Genomic DNA, 15876 nt, shown 5'->3' with positions numbered 1-15876 from the left:
ATGTTTCTCTATTTTCATGTCAGCAGATAGTGTGCTTTACTTCTTCCTTTCCAGTCTAGATACATTTTCTTTCTTTTTCTTGCCTATTATTTGGCTTGGATTTCAAATACTATGCTCAGTAAAAGTGGCAAGAATGAGCATCCTTGTCTTGTTCCTATGTATTTCTCCTCTTTGGCTCTGCCTATTAATACAATTTTCCTGTTACAAATGGGCATTCCTTTTTTAATAAGAAGGGGTGTGTCTTTGTATTTTAAAGAACTATATATACCAAAATATCAACAGTGGTGAAGCAATGGGAAATATCTGCATTCTCTATATTCTATATTTTTATATTCTATATTTCTATATTCAAACACATTGGCTTTTCCCTTAAAACAAATGAAAGACACACACACTCTCTCTCCCCTCCTTCCAGGACACTAAAATTCTGGCACGGCGACAGTATGGCTCTTGGGAAGCTTATCACCAGAGGGTAAATGTAAGCAAGGGCGGCTCATGCGGGTGACTGTCCTCTGAAGTGAAGTCCCCAGGGACCCACATGTTTTTTGCTAATACCAAGGGGGCCAATCTGCTCTTCCAGGGAAAGGGAAGTCACTAGGGCCCCACTGAGAGTGGTGCTTGTGTCCAGAGACCATGGCAGGGAAGGTGGGGACGGAGACTGTGGATGGACAGGCCCAGGCAGGGGTTTGGGGCGGGGGGTAGACTCTGACCTCCCAGGACTGGTCAGGAATCCTCAGGGATGACCCTGCTACAAACAGGGCCTTCCAGAAGGACTCGGTTCATAAAGGCAACTGCTATTGGCCGGCACAGTGCCCTCTTCTCAATCTTCGTCCATCTGAACAACTTTGGATGATGCCAATAATCGAATCAAGAGGTTTGAATGAAGGCCTTCAGCACCCTCACACTCTGAGACTAGGGTTCTGACTTCTGCAAAAAGTAGTTTTTGTTTTCTGTTGGTGAGACTCTGGGTCAGTACAGTGTCCCTCGTTTGCTCAGAAAAGAACCAGTATGAGAGCGAGGAGGCTCCGGGGAGGACCAGGGGAACGCGGTTTCTCGGTGTCCTCCTCAACTACCGGCCACACCTCATCCTACCACAAGGGACAAAGTGTGTATCGTACAGGACTTGATTCTCACAAAATGACCTAAGCACATATATACTGAAAAAAGACTAAAAAACTACTCAATGTTAACAGTGAGGGGCTAATAGAGTTTATTTTCTTTGTCTTCACCCAATCTCCTGGATGTGCACACTTAGGATACTGTTACTCAGCGTTCTCCTGGGAGACCCCCTTTTCGGAAACAGGTTACTGTAAAGGTTCTGTCTTCAGAGACATTCTGTCAATGCCGATTCTTGGGAATCCAGAATGTCTACTGGCTTCAGGGCACCCTTCCCACATTTCGCCTCTCAAAGAATATAACCACACCTAGGTAGGCTGATTTTGAAAAAGTATATGAATTTTAAACTCTCTTTGCAAAAATTCACAGCTTAAATACAATTACTGACTTCAGCAAGAATTTTTCTACCTTTTTAGAGATTCCCTCAAGGTCCTCAATTCACGGGATCACGGAGACTTCACAACTGTTCTCTGCTGCCCAGAAAATGTAAATAAGCATGAGAAGCACATCAACCAATCTTCAGCCTTAAACTGGGAATTCTGGACCCATGTACACAAGCACCATAGAGGCAGTGGCCGGTTAAGTGACCCAACCACTTGTAGAGAATAGTTCAGGAGAGCGTATCCCAGAAAAAATGGAATACTTACCTCCATGTCTCACCATCAACTCGAATTACGGCACTGACATTCTCCTACTCTGAAGTTTTTGATGGTTCACATCTCACTTGAGAACTATCACTTAAGAGGACTGTAATGGGGCGCCTGGGTGGCTCAGTTGTTAAGCACCTGCCTTCAGCTCAGGTCATGATCCCAGGGTCCTGGGATAGAGCCCTGCACACTGGGCTCCCTGCTCAAGGGGGGACTGCCTCTCCCTCCCTCTCTGCCACTCCTCCTGCTTGTCCTCTCTCAAATAAATTCTTTCAAAAAGAGAGAGAGGAGCTGTGATTGTCATCACATATTCAGGAAAGTCTAAGCACCCCCAACCTCCACCGCAGTAGTACTTTTGCACCCCCCACCAGGTCCTTTCTCACTTTGGCCCTCCCACAGCAATACCTCCACCCTCAACCTGCTGCCCTGAAAATCAAAATGTTATTTTTATCCCATAAAATACCAGCTCAAGGGGCACCTGGGGAGCTCAGTGGGTTAAAGCTTCTGCCTTCGGCTACCTAAGTGTGGGGAGCCTGCTTCTCCCTCTCCCTCTACCTGCTGCTCTGCCTACTTGTGATCTATCTCTTGCTGTGTCAAATAAATAGGTGATATCTTAAATATATATATATACCACCTCAAATTTTAGGGTTTTTTTCCCAGGATTTTATTTTTATTTATTTGACAGACAGAGATCACAAGTAGGCAGAGAGGCTCCCCGCTGAGCAGGGAGCCCGATGTGGGGCTCAATCCCAGGACCATGGGATCATGACCCGAGCGGAAGGCAGAGGCTTTAACCCACTGAGCCACCTAGGTGCCCCTCAAATTTTAGTTTTTGTAAAGCACTTCTTGACCCCTTAACCCAAGAGTCAGCCAACCTTCTTCTATAAAGGGCCAGATAGTCTCTGTTCCACTTTCTTCTTTGCTTATTTTTACAATCCATTAAAAACATAAAAAACATTTTTAGACCTGTAGTTTGCCAACCTCTGCTTTAGAGACCATTACTCCCACACCGTTCTCTGACAGCCCGTTCTCTGATGTTTCTGCCACTATTTCCACTGTGGCTACTAATACCAGTCCTCTGTGATACCTTCTGCACTATTCTGCCTTGCCTGACGGCTCGCACTGTCACGCCAGCCCGTCCTCAGACTGCATGTTCTCTGCAGGCAAGAAAAATCTCTTTCAGCCCTATGTCACCTACTATATAACACTAATACATATAAAGTGCTTTGTCCATGAATCTTTTAAACTTATTTCTTTTAAGTACAGTATGTTAAATTTAAAATTGCTTATTTAAGCATTTTCTATCACAAGTTGCTAAGAATTTGTTTTTGGTAAAGCATTTCTGAGGAGCTTCCTGAACACGTGAAGACTGGAGTTAGATGGGTGAACCTCCTTGGTTTATTTTCTATTAGATGAACTTTTCAAGCTAAACTGAGTTTTGTTTTTCTTTTTCTTTTTTAGGATATTTATTTATTTGACAGAGAGAGATCACAAGTGGGCAGAAAGGCAGGCAGTGAGAGAGGGGGAAGCAGGCTCCCTGCCTAGCAGAGAACCCGATGTGGGGCTCGATCCCAGGACCCTGAGATCATGGCCTGAGCCGAAGGCAGAGGCTTTAATCCACTGAGCCACCCATGTGACCCCAAACTGAGGTTTTCATTCAAAGACCTGTTCCTGTCCACACAGGTCTTTAAAATTCTATGATGTGAAAAATTTTATTACGGAACCTAAAAATAATCCTTACATGGTTTAGATTCAATTTCCAGGAGAAATGTAAGCTTAAAAAAAAAACAAAAACAGGGCGCCTGGGTGGCTCAGTAGGTTGAGCCGCTGCCTTCGGCTCAGGTCGAGATCTCAGGGTCCTGGGATCGAGTCCCGCATCGGGCTCTCTGCTCAGCAGGGAGCCTGCTTCCCTCTCTCTCTCTCTCTGCCTGCCTCTCCATCTACTTGTGATTTCTCTCTGTCAAATAAATAAATAAAATCTTTAAAAAAAAACAAAACAACAAAAAAACCAAAAACCCACACAACCTTATCAGCAAGCTCTAAACAATCAAAATTGAGACCAGGACTCAAATTTTTCTAGAAACTTCAATCAGCTGTTACAAGGATGTGTTTTCCCTTGTTAGGAAAATGTATTTTCAGTACTTCCAGCTTATTACTTCTTGTAAAATGGCTCTATGTCTGGGATCCACCTGCCAGACAAATTCAGAAGTTTCTCTGCCACCAATCATCTTAAATAACTTCGTAGGCATTTCCTTCTCTCAGAAGCCTCCTGGGAACCCTTCTAACTCCTGACTGGTATGGGCCTTCTTTCATATTCATTTTCTATGTGGAAACTTAAGAATTCTCCAGTGTCAGCCTGTGGCAAAGACGGAACAAGGCCAAGCAGATTCTTTGTGTCTACTTCCTACATCCTGCTCGTCCAAAGGATGGAGCCGAATAGCACACTATGATTCCACGGCAATCCCTGGGGAGCGTGTTCTTCCGTGTCCACCTGAACTTTACCCAGGGCCTGTCTGAAGACCCAGCCCGGCACAGAGGTGTACCACCCTGACTTCCTTGCACACCAGCATGCCTGCTGGAGTGATTGTGCCAGACTGGGGAACTCGTTGTCCATTTCCTGTTTTGTAGTAAGAAGACCGAGCAGCTCACCGTGCTTTACTTTAAAAGCTTACTGACAGAATCAGTACTTAGCGATCTTTCTGTACTGAAAACAGGGAGGAGTATGAGCCAGCCGCAGGGATCAGAGAACTCCCGGGACGTGTGGTCACTGCCCCCTCCGCACACACACCCTACAGCCTCTGCTTTTTTAATACTCCAAAAGGTGAGGAAAAAATAACTGACAGAAAAATCCCCTATGCAAAAACCCCAACTCTGGGGGAAGGAGGGTGGGTCCCTGTGAATCACCTACTCCTCCTCCACGTGACATGCGGCCAGGTGAGTGATCTCTCAACTAAAGAAGGCCAACAGAAGAGGGCTCGGCACTGCGTGGACATCTGAGGGCACCTGCAGGAAACAGGGCAACGGGAATCCAGCATGCAGGGGCAGGAAGACAGGTTCCAGCTCCCCCCCACACCCCGCCCCCACCACAGAGGAAGAGGGATGAACACCCAGGCAGGGCAGGCCAGGGTAGTCCAGAGGAGGGTGGACACAACCTTTGAGCAGGCAGGTTCTTTGGGAAGCAGCCCACAGAGAGACTAGATCATCTGGAGCTCGGTCAGGAAGGGCTGTCCAGGGCCTAGAGAGGAGGGATGCTGTATTTTCTGAGCGCCGTGGGAAGCCACTAAAGGGTTTTCAGTGAAGGACAGGAGGAACCTACGTTCCTAAAAGCTCTCAGTGGCAGCTATGTGGGGAAAGGCCTGAAGTAACCCGGGACAAGTGGAGAGACCAGTCAGGGGCCACGGACACGGGCAAGAGGCCTGGACCTGGCTGGGAACCAGGGAGGTGGGGAAAAGCAGGACACAGGCCTGAGTGCCACAGACAGAATGGGAAACAAGGACAGGGATCAAGGAGCATTCCCCAGTGTTCTCAGTGAAGTGACTGGGTATGGGTAGAAAGGATCGGGGTTCCGAGTTCACTGGGGACAGGTTAGGCGCCATCTAAGTGAAAACAACAAGTAGCCTAAGTCGCATCTGGTCACTCCTGCTTGGGGCTCGTAGACAAAACGCCCTCCTGCAAGGCTCTCACCAGCAAGCTCCAAGACCAGCCACCGCAAGTGCCCCACTCTCAGTTCACCCCCTACCCACCAACCCTGCTCTATTCTGGAAGCAGCACCGGGACATCTCGATCTGTCCTCAAGCCCTGCCGAACCATACAGGCTCCATGAGCTTCATGAGGACGAGAAGCTGCCTACGTCGTTTCTTGCTGTGTCCCTGGCACTTAGCATGGTGGCTGGCACACACTGAGGACTCGTCAACAGCTTTTAAGTAAATACATGGGCTAAAGCTCAAAGAGAGCTATGGGTTAAAGACAAGTCTGGGGAACTTGGGAACCACAGCTGGAAAATTCTTTTATTTTTCTAATGGTACCTTCTCAAAAATTCCCATCCCGCTAACTAAAGTTACAATGTAAATTACGGTATCTCAGGGGGAGTTTATCCAAACAGACTAATGGACACCTGGGCTTCCACTGAGGGCATTCTGACCTCCCAGTTCCCTCGGCTGACTGTAATACATTCTTCGAGTAGATGCTAACTAGGTTAAAATATTTTTTTTGATTCCTTAAGATTTCATGTAATGACTAAAGATTGAATTTTTGTAGAAAGCACCTCACCTTGCAAAAATATTGAATCTTAATCATCATGTATCTCCTGGAAATCAAGGAAAGAACGTCTCTGAGCATCTACACCAGGTTTCTCAACCTCAGCAGTACTGCCATGTTGGGCCAGTAATTCTTTGTCATGGGGGAAACTGCAGGACGTTACAGCATCCCTGGTCTGCTCTCCCCAGATACCAGTAGCCTCCCCCATTTCCACCCCCACAAACAAGTTTCTAGACATGTCCCTGGGGAGAACAATTATCTACGACCAAGTGGTCTTTTCCTATTATTAATATAGCCAAGGAAACAGGGATCAAATTCTAAGTTTGAAATGCTCACTTAAAAACAACTGGCCCAAATTACATCCTCTAGTGAAACCGAAAGCAAAACAGGTACTTACACACACACACACACACACCCCATCCTGGCAGGGTTTTGAACCATGATATCAAGAAATGCTAACATTTCCTTTAGCAAGAGTCTAAGTTTAAATGTGAGAATCTTGGGGTGCCTGGGTGGCTCAGTGGGTTAAGCCTCTACCTTCGGCTTGAGTCATGGTCTCAGGGTCCTGGGATGGAGCCCCACATCTGGCTCTCTGCTCAGCAGGGAGTCTGCTTCCCGCCTCCCCCCCACTCCGAGGCCTGCCTACTTGTGATGCCTGACTGCGTGGGGGAACTCATTACCAAGCCTCCCCACCTCCACAGGATGAAGATCCGCCAAGTAAAATGCTGTACTGACCAGAGCCCCTCAAGACACATGGGAAACAAGGCCTTGCAGAGCTGCTCTAACACGTGTGAGACTGGGTGTCATCACGGGGGTGGTCGCGTGCAGGCAGCTCCCTGGTGCGTCCTCAGCACCCGTGCACGCTAGCCAGGGGAGGGGCCGACAGAAACCTCTGGCAGTCATGGCTGCAGGCCCCAAAATGTCCCTGAGGAGGGCCTGTTCAAAGGACAGACCCCAGGGCCAAACCCCTGTTCAAAGGTGCAGGCTTCCAGCACCCTAGAACCCAGGGACTGGGAGCGGTCCGGCCTCATCCCGGCATTCTCTCCTGTCGCTGCTTCTGTCACACCGCTGTCTGCAAGCAAGCTAGCGAGTCTGGCGTGAGACATGTGTAGTGTCAGATTCCCACATCCCTGCACCACAGAGCTTTGGAGGTCGTCACTGTTTCCTCCCGGGGCAGAGCACTCACACCCGGAGCAAGCATCCCGCGAGTCCCAGCCCTCCAGGGCCCCTCGACGGGACCAGCAGTGACGGGCTCCAGATCAAAATGTTTGAAAGTAAGATCAAAACTAGTGCCAATTACCAAAATGATCTAAACCAAAAGGCTCCAAACGTACATGGGGAGCATATGAACTCTGCGGGCCAGAACTAGCTCCGCGGACAAGCCATGGAGGTGTTCAAGACATGGGTCTCCATGCGGACTCTGCTCCAGATCCCTTCTCGGGCTTCTCAGAATGCCGGAGCATGCACGAGCGCCAGGACAGCAAGTGAACAAGTGGCACATTATCTCAGCCCGAAGGTCACTTTTGATAAACAAGGACGTTCAGAGGTTTGTAACATTAGAACATATATTATATAACAGAATGTAAAATTTGTACCAATTTCAGATAAAACAGACTACAGAAACCATGTGTTAAGAACAGGCTGCTTCAGAATGCTACACCCCAGCCCTGCAGAGGGTACAAGTCACATGACCACTCTTCCGTCGCTAGGGGGCCTCCCGTGGGAAGCTGGGGACCGCTGAGGACTGTCCACTACTGTGCACCAAAGAATAGCAGAGAACCCAAGATTCTAGGTCTCCACAGAGTAAAGTAAGTACAAGGGAAGGGGGAGTGGGAGCTGCTTATAAAGGTACGTAAGTAAAAATGTCCAAAAGTTTAGCCGACTTCATAGGGTCACTCCTCCAAGTCAAGAATGCTATCTGTGTTACAAACGTCGTGGTCCGAAGGGGCATGTGCACCCGAATGTTTATAGCAGCAATGTCCACAATAGCCAACTACGGAAAGAACCTAGATGTCCATCAACAGATGAATAGATAAAGAAGATGTGGTATATATACAACGGAATACTATGCAGCCACCAAAAGAAATGAAATCTTGCCATTTGCGACAAAGTGGATGGAACTAGAGGGTATTAAGCTTAGCGAAATAAGTCAATCGGAGAAAGACAATTATATGATCTCCCTGATACAAGGAAGTGGAGACGCAATGTGGGGGGTTTGGGGGGTAGGAAAAGAATAAATGAAACAAGTTGGGATCGGGAGGGAGATAAACCATAAGAGACTCTTAATCTCACAAAACTGGGGGGTTGTTGGGGGGAGGGGGGTCAAGAGGAGGGTGGGGTTATGGACATTGGGGAGGGTATGTGCTATGGTGAGTCCTGTGAAGTGTGTAAACCTGGTGATTCACACACCTGTACTCCTGGGGATAAAAATACATTATATGTTTATTAAAAAATTTAAAAATTTAAAAAAAAAAAGAATGCCATCTGTGCACGTTTCTTCCATACACACAGTGGTCATCACACACTTAGAAGTGTCAGAAGAGAGGCTGACAGAGGTCTGAGACGGCCCTGAGCCACAGGCTGTGAGAGGGCCAGAGCTAGCCTGTGGGGCCCACACCCTGAGCCACCAAAGCACACTGCCCCGAGGCTGTGCCGATGGGCTGAAAGGAGAAACGCTACCGTTCCCAGAGCCTTCCACTCTAAGGCATAAGGGTCCTTTAAGCCCTCACGAATCCCACCTCCTCTGTGGAAGCTTGCCAGGAGGCCAGGCCTCTTGGCCTGAAATGTTATTGAATATTATTTTTTAAGACCCTTCCAGGATGCCTGGGGGGCTCAGTCATTAAGCGTCTGCCTTCAGCTCAGGTCATGATCCCAGGGTCCTGGAAAAGAGCCCAGAGTCGGGCTCCCTGCTCAGCAGGAAGCCTGCTTCTCTCTCTCCCACTCCCCCTGCCCCTGCTTGTGATCCCTCTCTCGCTGTGTCTCTGTCAAATAAATAAATAAATCATAAAAAAAAAAAAAAAGCCTTCCACATTTTCCCTTTCTAGGACTAATTTCTAAGCTCTTGGTCAGCAGGGACCATGTCATACACACACTGCCACGACGTCCAGCCCAGACACACGCGGAGTGGATGACGGACACCCACCTGCAGACTCAATTTACTTACGATTTACGGAAAATACTGAATTATCTGAAGAATAAAGTCTGGCATGCCAAATATAAAGGTACTGGAAAACAAAGAAACCAGATGACACACGAACGGAGGAATTAAAGGAGTATTAATAGCTGCGTTCGTCGGACGCCTGTTAACTGCCGGAGTTCGGTATACGGACAGACATGCTAATACGATTCACACTCACCCCGTGACCACCTATCAGCTGAATCTCCTCAGCTCCACAGTCTCTCACCCAAAACCAAAGCCAGAGGTGCTTCAGAGTATAGATATTTTTTGGGTTTTAGAAAAGAAGCCCTATGTGTGTATATTATAACTTACATGACGCCGCCAGTGACATCCGGGACAGTGCCCACAGAAAACTCATTAATTCCAACAGTCTGCAGTAAGATACAGGAATATTCAGAGTAAGGGGAAGGGAGATTATATGTAACCTCACTTCAGCTCAGCTCAGGCTTGGCACCAAATACATGACGGTGTCATTCCATTCCAGAGGCTGTGGCCGGGGAACTGAGGCTCAGGAAGGTCTAGTAACTTGCTCAAGTTGACACAAACTGAGGAGGAGAGGCAGGGTTGGGACCCTGCTTCTCTGGCCCAAAGCCTGTTCAGGACTTCATACCTGTGAGCATGGCCATCAGGAAATCCTGAAAACTCCACCAGGGCACAGACTGGGAACCAGCAGTTCTGGTGGGGCGGGGCAGGGTGTCCTGCAATTCCGAGGCACCTGGAAAGGTGCTGCTGATGGCTCACCCACTGTGGGAGAAAGAAATGTGCTCCTTCGACTCAACCACAGGCTCTCAGGCCCGGCTCAGTGTCTGCATCCCCTCGGGGCTTCTCAAAGATAGCCATTAAATCTGATTTCTGAGGTCTTAACTGATTGAAATCATCTGAAGTGGGGCCCCCAGCTTTTGTGGTTCTTTCTAATAATTCTAATGTCCAGCCAGGATTCAGAATCACTGACATGAAACCATTAGGAGAAAAGAAATCACTGATAAAGTAAGACTCTTGTGAAGGCAGCCTGCGAGCCCGGTCAGGACTTCCCCAGAGGAGTCCGGGAGGCTTTCAGTCCTGACCAGGAACTGTTACTAAATCCCTCACAGACGGAATACCCCAGCTATGCCAGGCTCCGCGGTCATAAGCATTTTTCTCCTCCCTTGAAACCACTGAAATCTTAGACAAAGCACACTAAAGGCAAAGTCTTACAGGACAACCACAAAAGTGCGAAACTCGGAGGGACTGCTGCCTGCCAGCTTACAGAGACAAGTATTTAGCAGAAGACTATGCAAAGGAACTTCTCGCTCTTATGCGGAGGTACACTGTGGTATCAACCCATGAAGAGAGTGGGATCTGCACACACAAATCAAGTTGTGGATTTTTAATTACGCTCACTGAGTCCTAAGACTGAAAGGGTCATTAGTATTCAGCAGCCTGCTCCCCCCACAGGGGCCTGCACTTCTACTGAACACACCCATGCAAAGAAGACTGGGAACAGGCCCTCCACGATGCAAATCTGCCCCCAACGCCACCTGAACTCAAATTTTGCTTCCAAAATTCTGAATTAGCCGACCTCTTCCACACCCAGTCTCGGGTCACTTCTGGAATGACACGTGTGTGCTCCAGCCCAGCAAATCCCTACTGTCAGTTCTCTGCAGAGGCTCATTTGGTAACAGTCCTCATGGAAACCCAAGAGTCCCATTCGGACCTGTATGCTAGCTTGCTAACTTACTCATCGGTAACCTGCATGCCCCCTCAACCCCCCCCCACCCCGCTTTTTGTTCTGCTGCTCTGCAGGCCATGCAGAGATCCTCGGAGCTGCCTCCTCAGTTTCCAAGGTGGGTGGTCATCGCGTAGATTTCAACAGTCCAGCCAGTAGCCTCCTAGAGCCTTAAGGCTACAACCCCCAACCCAGAAGAGGTGAGACCCCAAAGGGTCAAGGAAGCAGAGAATCAAACCGAAGAAGTTCTTCTCAAGCCTTAAGATCTAACAGAACTGGCCTGGCTAAGTGTGGACATGCTTGGGACCTGCCACCCTCTTGTCTCTCCTATTGCTCCCGTTCAGCAAGGGAACGGCTATCCTGGGCCTGCCCCATTACACTGTAGAAGCTCCTAACTCACCCGGTTTCATAGGTTCACAGCTGGAGAGGAATTCTGCCTCAAGACCAGTCATACCTCGAGGCTCACGCACAACTGATTTAGATGATATTTAGATGAGGCTTTGGATTTCAGAGGTTATATTAAGGTTTCGGGGGCTGCTGGGATAGAATGAATGTATTTTGCATGTGAGAAGGACATGAATTTGGGGGGAATGCAGGCAGACTACTATGTACGTACTGTGTGCGGCCCCTCAGAATTTACATAGTGGCACTCTAACTCCTGCTGTGATGGCATCTGACAGGGAATTAAGGGCTCTAATGAGAAGAGATAGAGCTTGCTTCCTGTCTCTCCCCACCACGTGAGGACACAGTCAGAAGGGGACCATCTGCCAGCCAGGAGCAGAGCCGTCAACCAGTAACGGACTGGGCCGGCACCTCACTCTTAGGCCTTGAGCTTCCAGAACAGTGAGGAATAAAGTCCCGTTGTGCAAGCCCCCGGCCTCTGGTATTTTGTTAGAGGACAGCCTGTGCTGGTCAACACAAGCCTCTTTCATAAAGCATAATGTTCTAGATTGAAGTGGGCAGCCTTAATTTCTTGAGAACACACAGTGTCTCACTTAGTATTCCACATGCATATATACATAACATGACCAGCACCTGTGAAGTCTCTATAAAAGTTTATGCCATTAAACCGAATTTGATCAGTGTTCATTTAAATGTTGTTTTTCTGGGGCGCCTGGGTGGCTCAGTGGGTTAAGCCGCTGCCTTCGGCTCAGGTCATGATCCCAGGATCCTGGGATCGAGTCCCGCATTGGGCTCTCTGCTCAGCAGGGAGCCTGCTTCCCTCTCTCTTTCTCTGCCTGCCTCTCTGTCTACTTGTGATCTCTTGTCTGTCAAATAAACAAATAAAATCTTTTTAAAAAAAAATTGTTTTTCCTTATATACTTAACAGAAGCATGCTGAAGTACACTGACCACCCCAACCTAGCCAGGCACACAGTAGACAAATACATGCTACAACACTGAATGTTTGGTGGACACAGTCTTTATCTTCTCTTTTCCAGGCTGAAAAAATGCAAGTTCCTTCAAGTTTAAATACCTTTTTTTTTCTGGTGAATTTTTAAAAGCTTGTTATTTTATTTTCACAACGACCAGGGCACCACTGTCCCCATCTACCGTGAAAGCATACAGATGTTTCAAAGGTTAAACAGCTTGCCAGGAGCACGAAGATGGTGGGGCCTAGCCTGTGCGATCCTGACTCCCACTCAGATCTCGTCCCTCCACCGCGGCAAGACTCCCAGCTCCTTCACTCAACCTCTCCGGCACCAACAAACACTCTTCCACACTTTCCACTGTTCTATGTATTCTAGAAACTTTTACATGCGTAGTGTTAGACTTAGAAGAATAGAATGTCAAAGCTCTGGGTCCCTGGGTGCTCAGCCCATGAAGCATCTGCCTCCAGCTCAGGTCCTGATCTCCGGGTCCTGGGATGGAGCCCTGTATCCCCACAGAGCAGGGAGCCTATTTCTCCCTCTGTGCTTTCTCTCTCTAATAAATAAAAACCTTAAAAAAAAAAAAAAGGCTATTAATGCTTTAAGAGCCTTTTATCACATGCAGAATTGGAACCTCAGTGGGCAGGCCTCACAGACAGCTGTTTCAGGTTAAACTATACCTTATATATTCTACTCCAAGCAAAAGTGACTAAAATCCAATGCAGTTCCCAAGAACCCTACAACAAAATGAAAAGTAAGCATCTTAACATAAGGAAACACCTTGTTCATATGAACCAGAGCAGAGGAGCCAGGGCACATGATCGGCCATGGGAAATGCCACCGCCCTCCTGCCCCATCCTCCCTGCCTGGGTTACCGCCCTTCCCAGTCCTGCAGTTTCATTACCCTTCCTCAGCCCCGATGCGGGTCACCTCTAGGCCACAGCCACCACATTACGGTGTAGAGAATCTTGAAGGTGATGGTGAGTGAAAAAGGCAAGTAGTATCAAAAGCAGTGCCCCAAAGACCTGTACAGAGCAATTATTTTCTCCTTGATGATATGCCAAAGGTCAGCAGGCTTACAGAATCAGTAAAAGGGCAGAACGAGAAATGGGCATGTGTGTGCATGAAACTTCACTGCTGTAAAAATCCTCAGACCGTCTAGACCACAGGCTCTTGACCTCGGGCATAACAGGAGAGGATTCAGGAACTCCCACGACTCCCTGAAATTGCATGCACGAGTCAGGCACTCTGGTGTATCACCAAACTAAAGAGGCTGATTCTCTTCATTCATGCTTACTTTGACGAGGAGGTTAGATGCCCAGGAGTGGTGGGTATTTGGGAACAAAGGCATAGTCTGCTTGGGAAACAGAGGACCGGGCAGCTCATATGGTGGCCAGCCTCCTGGCCAGGGATGCTGGCGGCACAGCAGCACCGTATCCGCTGTGTGTCACGTCCGTGTCCGCCCCCCCCCCCATTCTCCGGCTCTCCTAGCAGGTGCAGAGAACGCAGGGACGGCGCCTAGCCTCTCCACACCCATCACTCCCCAGACAGATGCAGATTTCTTGTTTCGTTATTTAAATCCACTCTCGCTCCTCTATGACTGCATCACATTCGCTCGCTCAAATAGTGTTGCAACCATCAGCTGAGAAAGGCTGAGAAAGCAGGGTTTACAGAAAATGTGATTTCCGTGTTACAACTAATGCGTACACACCTCTTCACATGCTGTCAAATTATCCCACACTTTTCTACATAAACAGCCATAACTTAATTCTAATAAGTCTCCAGGGGATTTACTAGAATGATCTAGGGTGAACACCGGAAATTTAGGATATGTAGGCTAATTTTTTCTCGATGAAGCTCTTTTTAAGAACAGAGAGAGAGAGAGAGAAAAAAAAGAACAGAGAAATACAAGCTTCAATTTCACAACACTCTGCAAAATGAAAGTGAATTTTCAAGTAATTTTTTAAATGAACTAATAGGAGGGGCCCCTCGGTGGCTCAGTCAGTTAAGCATCAGACTCTTGATCTCGGCTCAAGTCTTAATCTCAGGGTCATGAGATCAAGCTCCATGTTGGGCTCCACGCTGGGCATGAAGCCTATTTAAAATAAAAATATATATATTAAATAAAAAATGAACTAACAGGAAGGGAGAATTTATAGGCCCAAAGTTGTACTTGAAAAACTCCTGACAGATGATCGAGGATGCCTGCTGATTAAATAAATAAAACATACATTTTATTACCATTTTATGAATTACCATTTTATGAATGGGTGATTCCAAAATTTTATTCATGAATTCTTGGTTGAGAACACAGAATGCATTTTCTCACATAAGACAGAAAACACACAACAGCTGGAGTTTCCATTTTAGCCCACAAGAGCCTGTCTTACGAAGTGTATACAACACACTGCCGACAGCACAGGAATCGAACCACCATACACAACACAGCGGGTTAAAGAGAGCCACAAGTTCTTTGACATTCCTTGCAACAAGAGCTAGACAATGTGTCCCCTCTCCCCACAACTAGGAGCGCCTTGCGGATTCTTGGACCATAGAACAGAGCAGGAATCACGCTGCACCCATCCGTCAGCCGCTTCCGCTTCCTCTCCGAAAATCCCCATTGTAGGAGTCCTGGGCTCCCATGTAGAAAGTCCACCCACCCCAGCACAAGGGCCAACTGCAGAGGCCCTGAGGGTACATGGAAAGGGAAGAACCACTAAGCCAGGCCTTCCAACCATCCAGCCATGTTCGATGCCAGATAAATACCAGTGAGTGACCTCGGTCAATGCCACACAGAGCAGAAAAATCACCCAGCTGAACCCTGCCTGATCAACTCCCAGGACCATGAGATCTAAAAATAGATTACTGCTGTGTTAGGTCACTGATGCTTAGGACAGTGTTACTCAGCAATCATTACCTGGGACAATCTGTAGATTTTTTTTTTTTAAGATTTTATTTATTTATTTGACAGATATCACAAGTGGGCAGAAAGGCAGGCAGAGAGAGAGGAGGAAGCAGACTCTCCGCTGAGCAGAGAGCCCGATGCGGGGCTCGATCCCAGGACCCCAGGATCATGACCTGAGCCGAAGGCAGAGGCTTTAACCCACTGAGCCACCCAGGCGCCCCAATCTGTAGCTTTTTCAGAAAATGGCAAGCACGTCTCTCTCCTGTCCTGGTATTGAGAATAGTGTCCCCTCCTCCACTGTCCTCTGGTAGACAGAGAGTTGCAGTAGTTTGTCAGCCAGGATTTTCCCAAGTATAGGCCATGAAGGGCAGCCGTGCATTGGGAAGCAGGGAGGTATATGACATGATCATCATCCTGTCTGCTTCAAAACCCTTCTAGAATTTTCCACACACTTCTGAGGACAGGACAGTTTTCAAAATTCTGAAGAAACAGATGTCTAATTAAAATGCAGTTGGTACCCTGATACAAAAGCCAGACAAAGATACAAGAAAACTAAAAACCCATATTCCTTATGACTTGGATGTAAAAATCTCAACAAAATATTAGCAAATCGGGGCGCCTGGGTGGCTCAGTGGGTTAAAGCCTCTGCCTTCGGCTCAGGCCATGATCTCAGGGTCCCGGGATAAAGCCCTGCATGGG

The 15876-nt window shown here is 47.8% G+C and overlaps 1 protein-coding gene across 8 annotated transcripts in view; it reads right to left on the bottom strand.

The window, feature by feature from the left end:
* Positions 1 to 15876, bottom strand: part of TRAF3 (TNF receptor associated factor 3) — a 117464-nt gene that overhangs the window by 88162 nt on the left and 13426 nt on the right. The window contains exon 2 of one of the 8 annotated variants that reach the window (XM_032345360.1): positions 9809 to 9942. The exons of the other annotated variants lie outside the window; for them this stretch is intronic. The gene's annotated coding sequence lies outside the window, so the exon portion shown is untranslated. The remainder of the gene's footprint in view (positions 1 to 9808; positions 9943 to 15876) is intronic. 8 annotated transcript variants of the gene reach the window in all.

Source organism: Mustela erminea, chromosome 5 (assembly GCF_009829155.1).
Source record: "Mustela erminea isolate mMusErm1 chromosome 5, mMusErm1.Pri, whole genome shotgun sequence".
NCBI lineage: Eukaryota > Metazoa > Chordata > Mammalia > Carnivora > Mustelidae > Mustela > Mustela erminea.
Note: the sequence above shows the minus strand (reverse complement) of the source record. Positions and strands in the feature narration are given on the sequence as shown.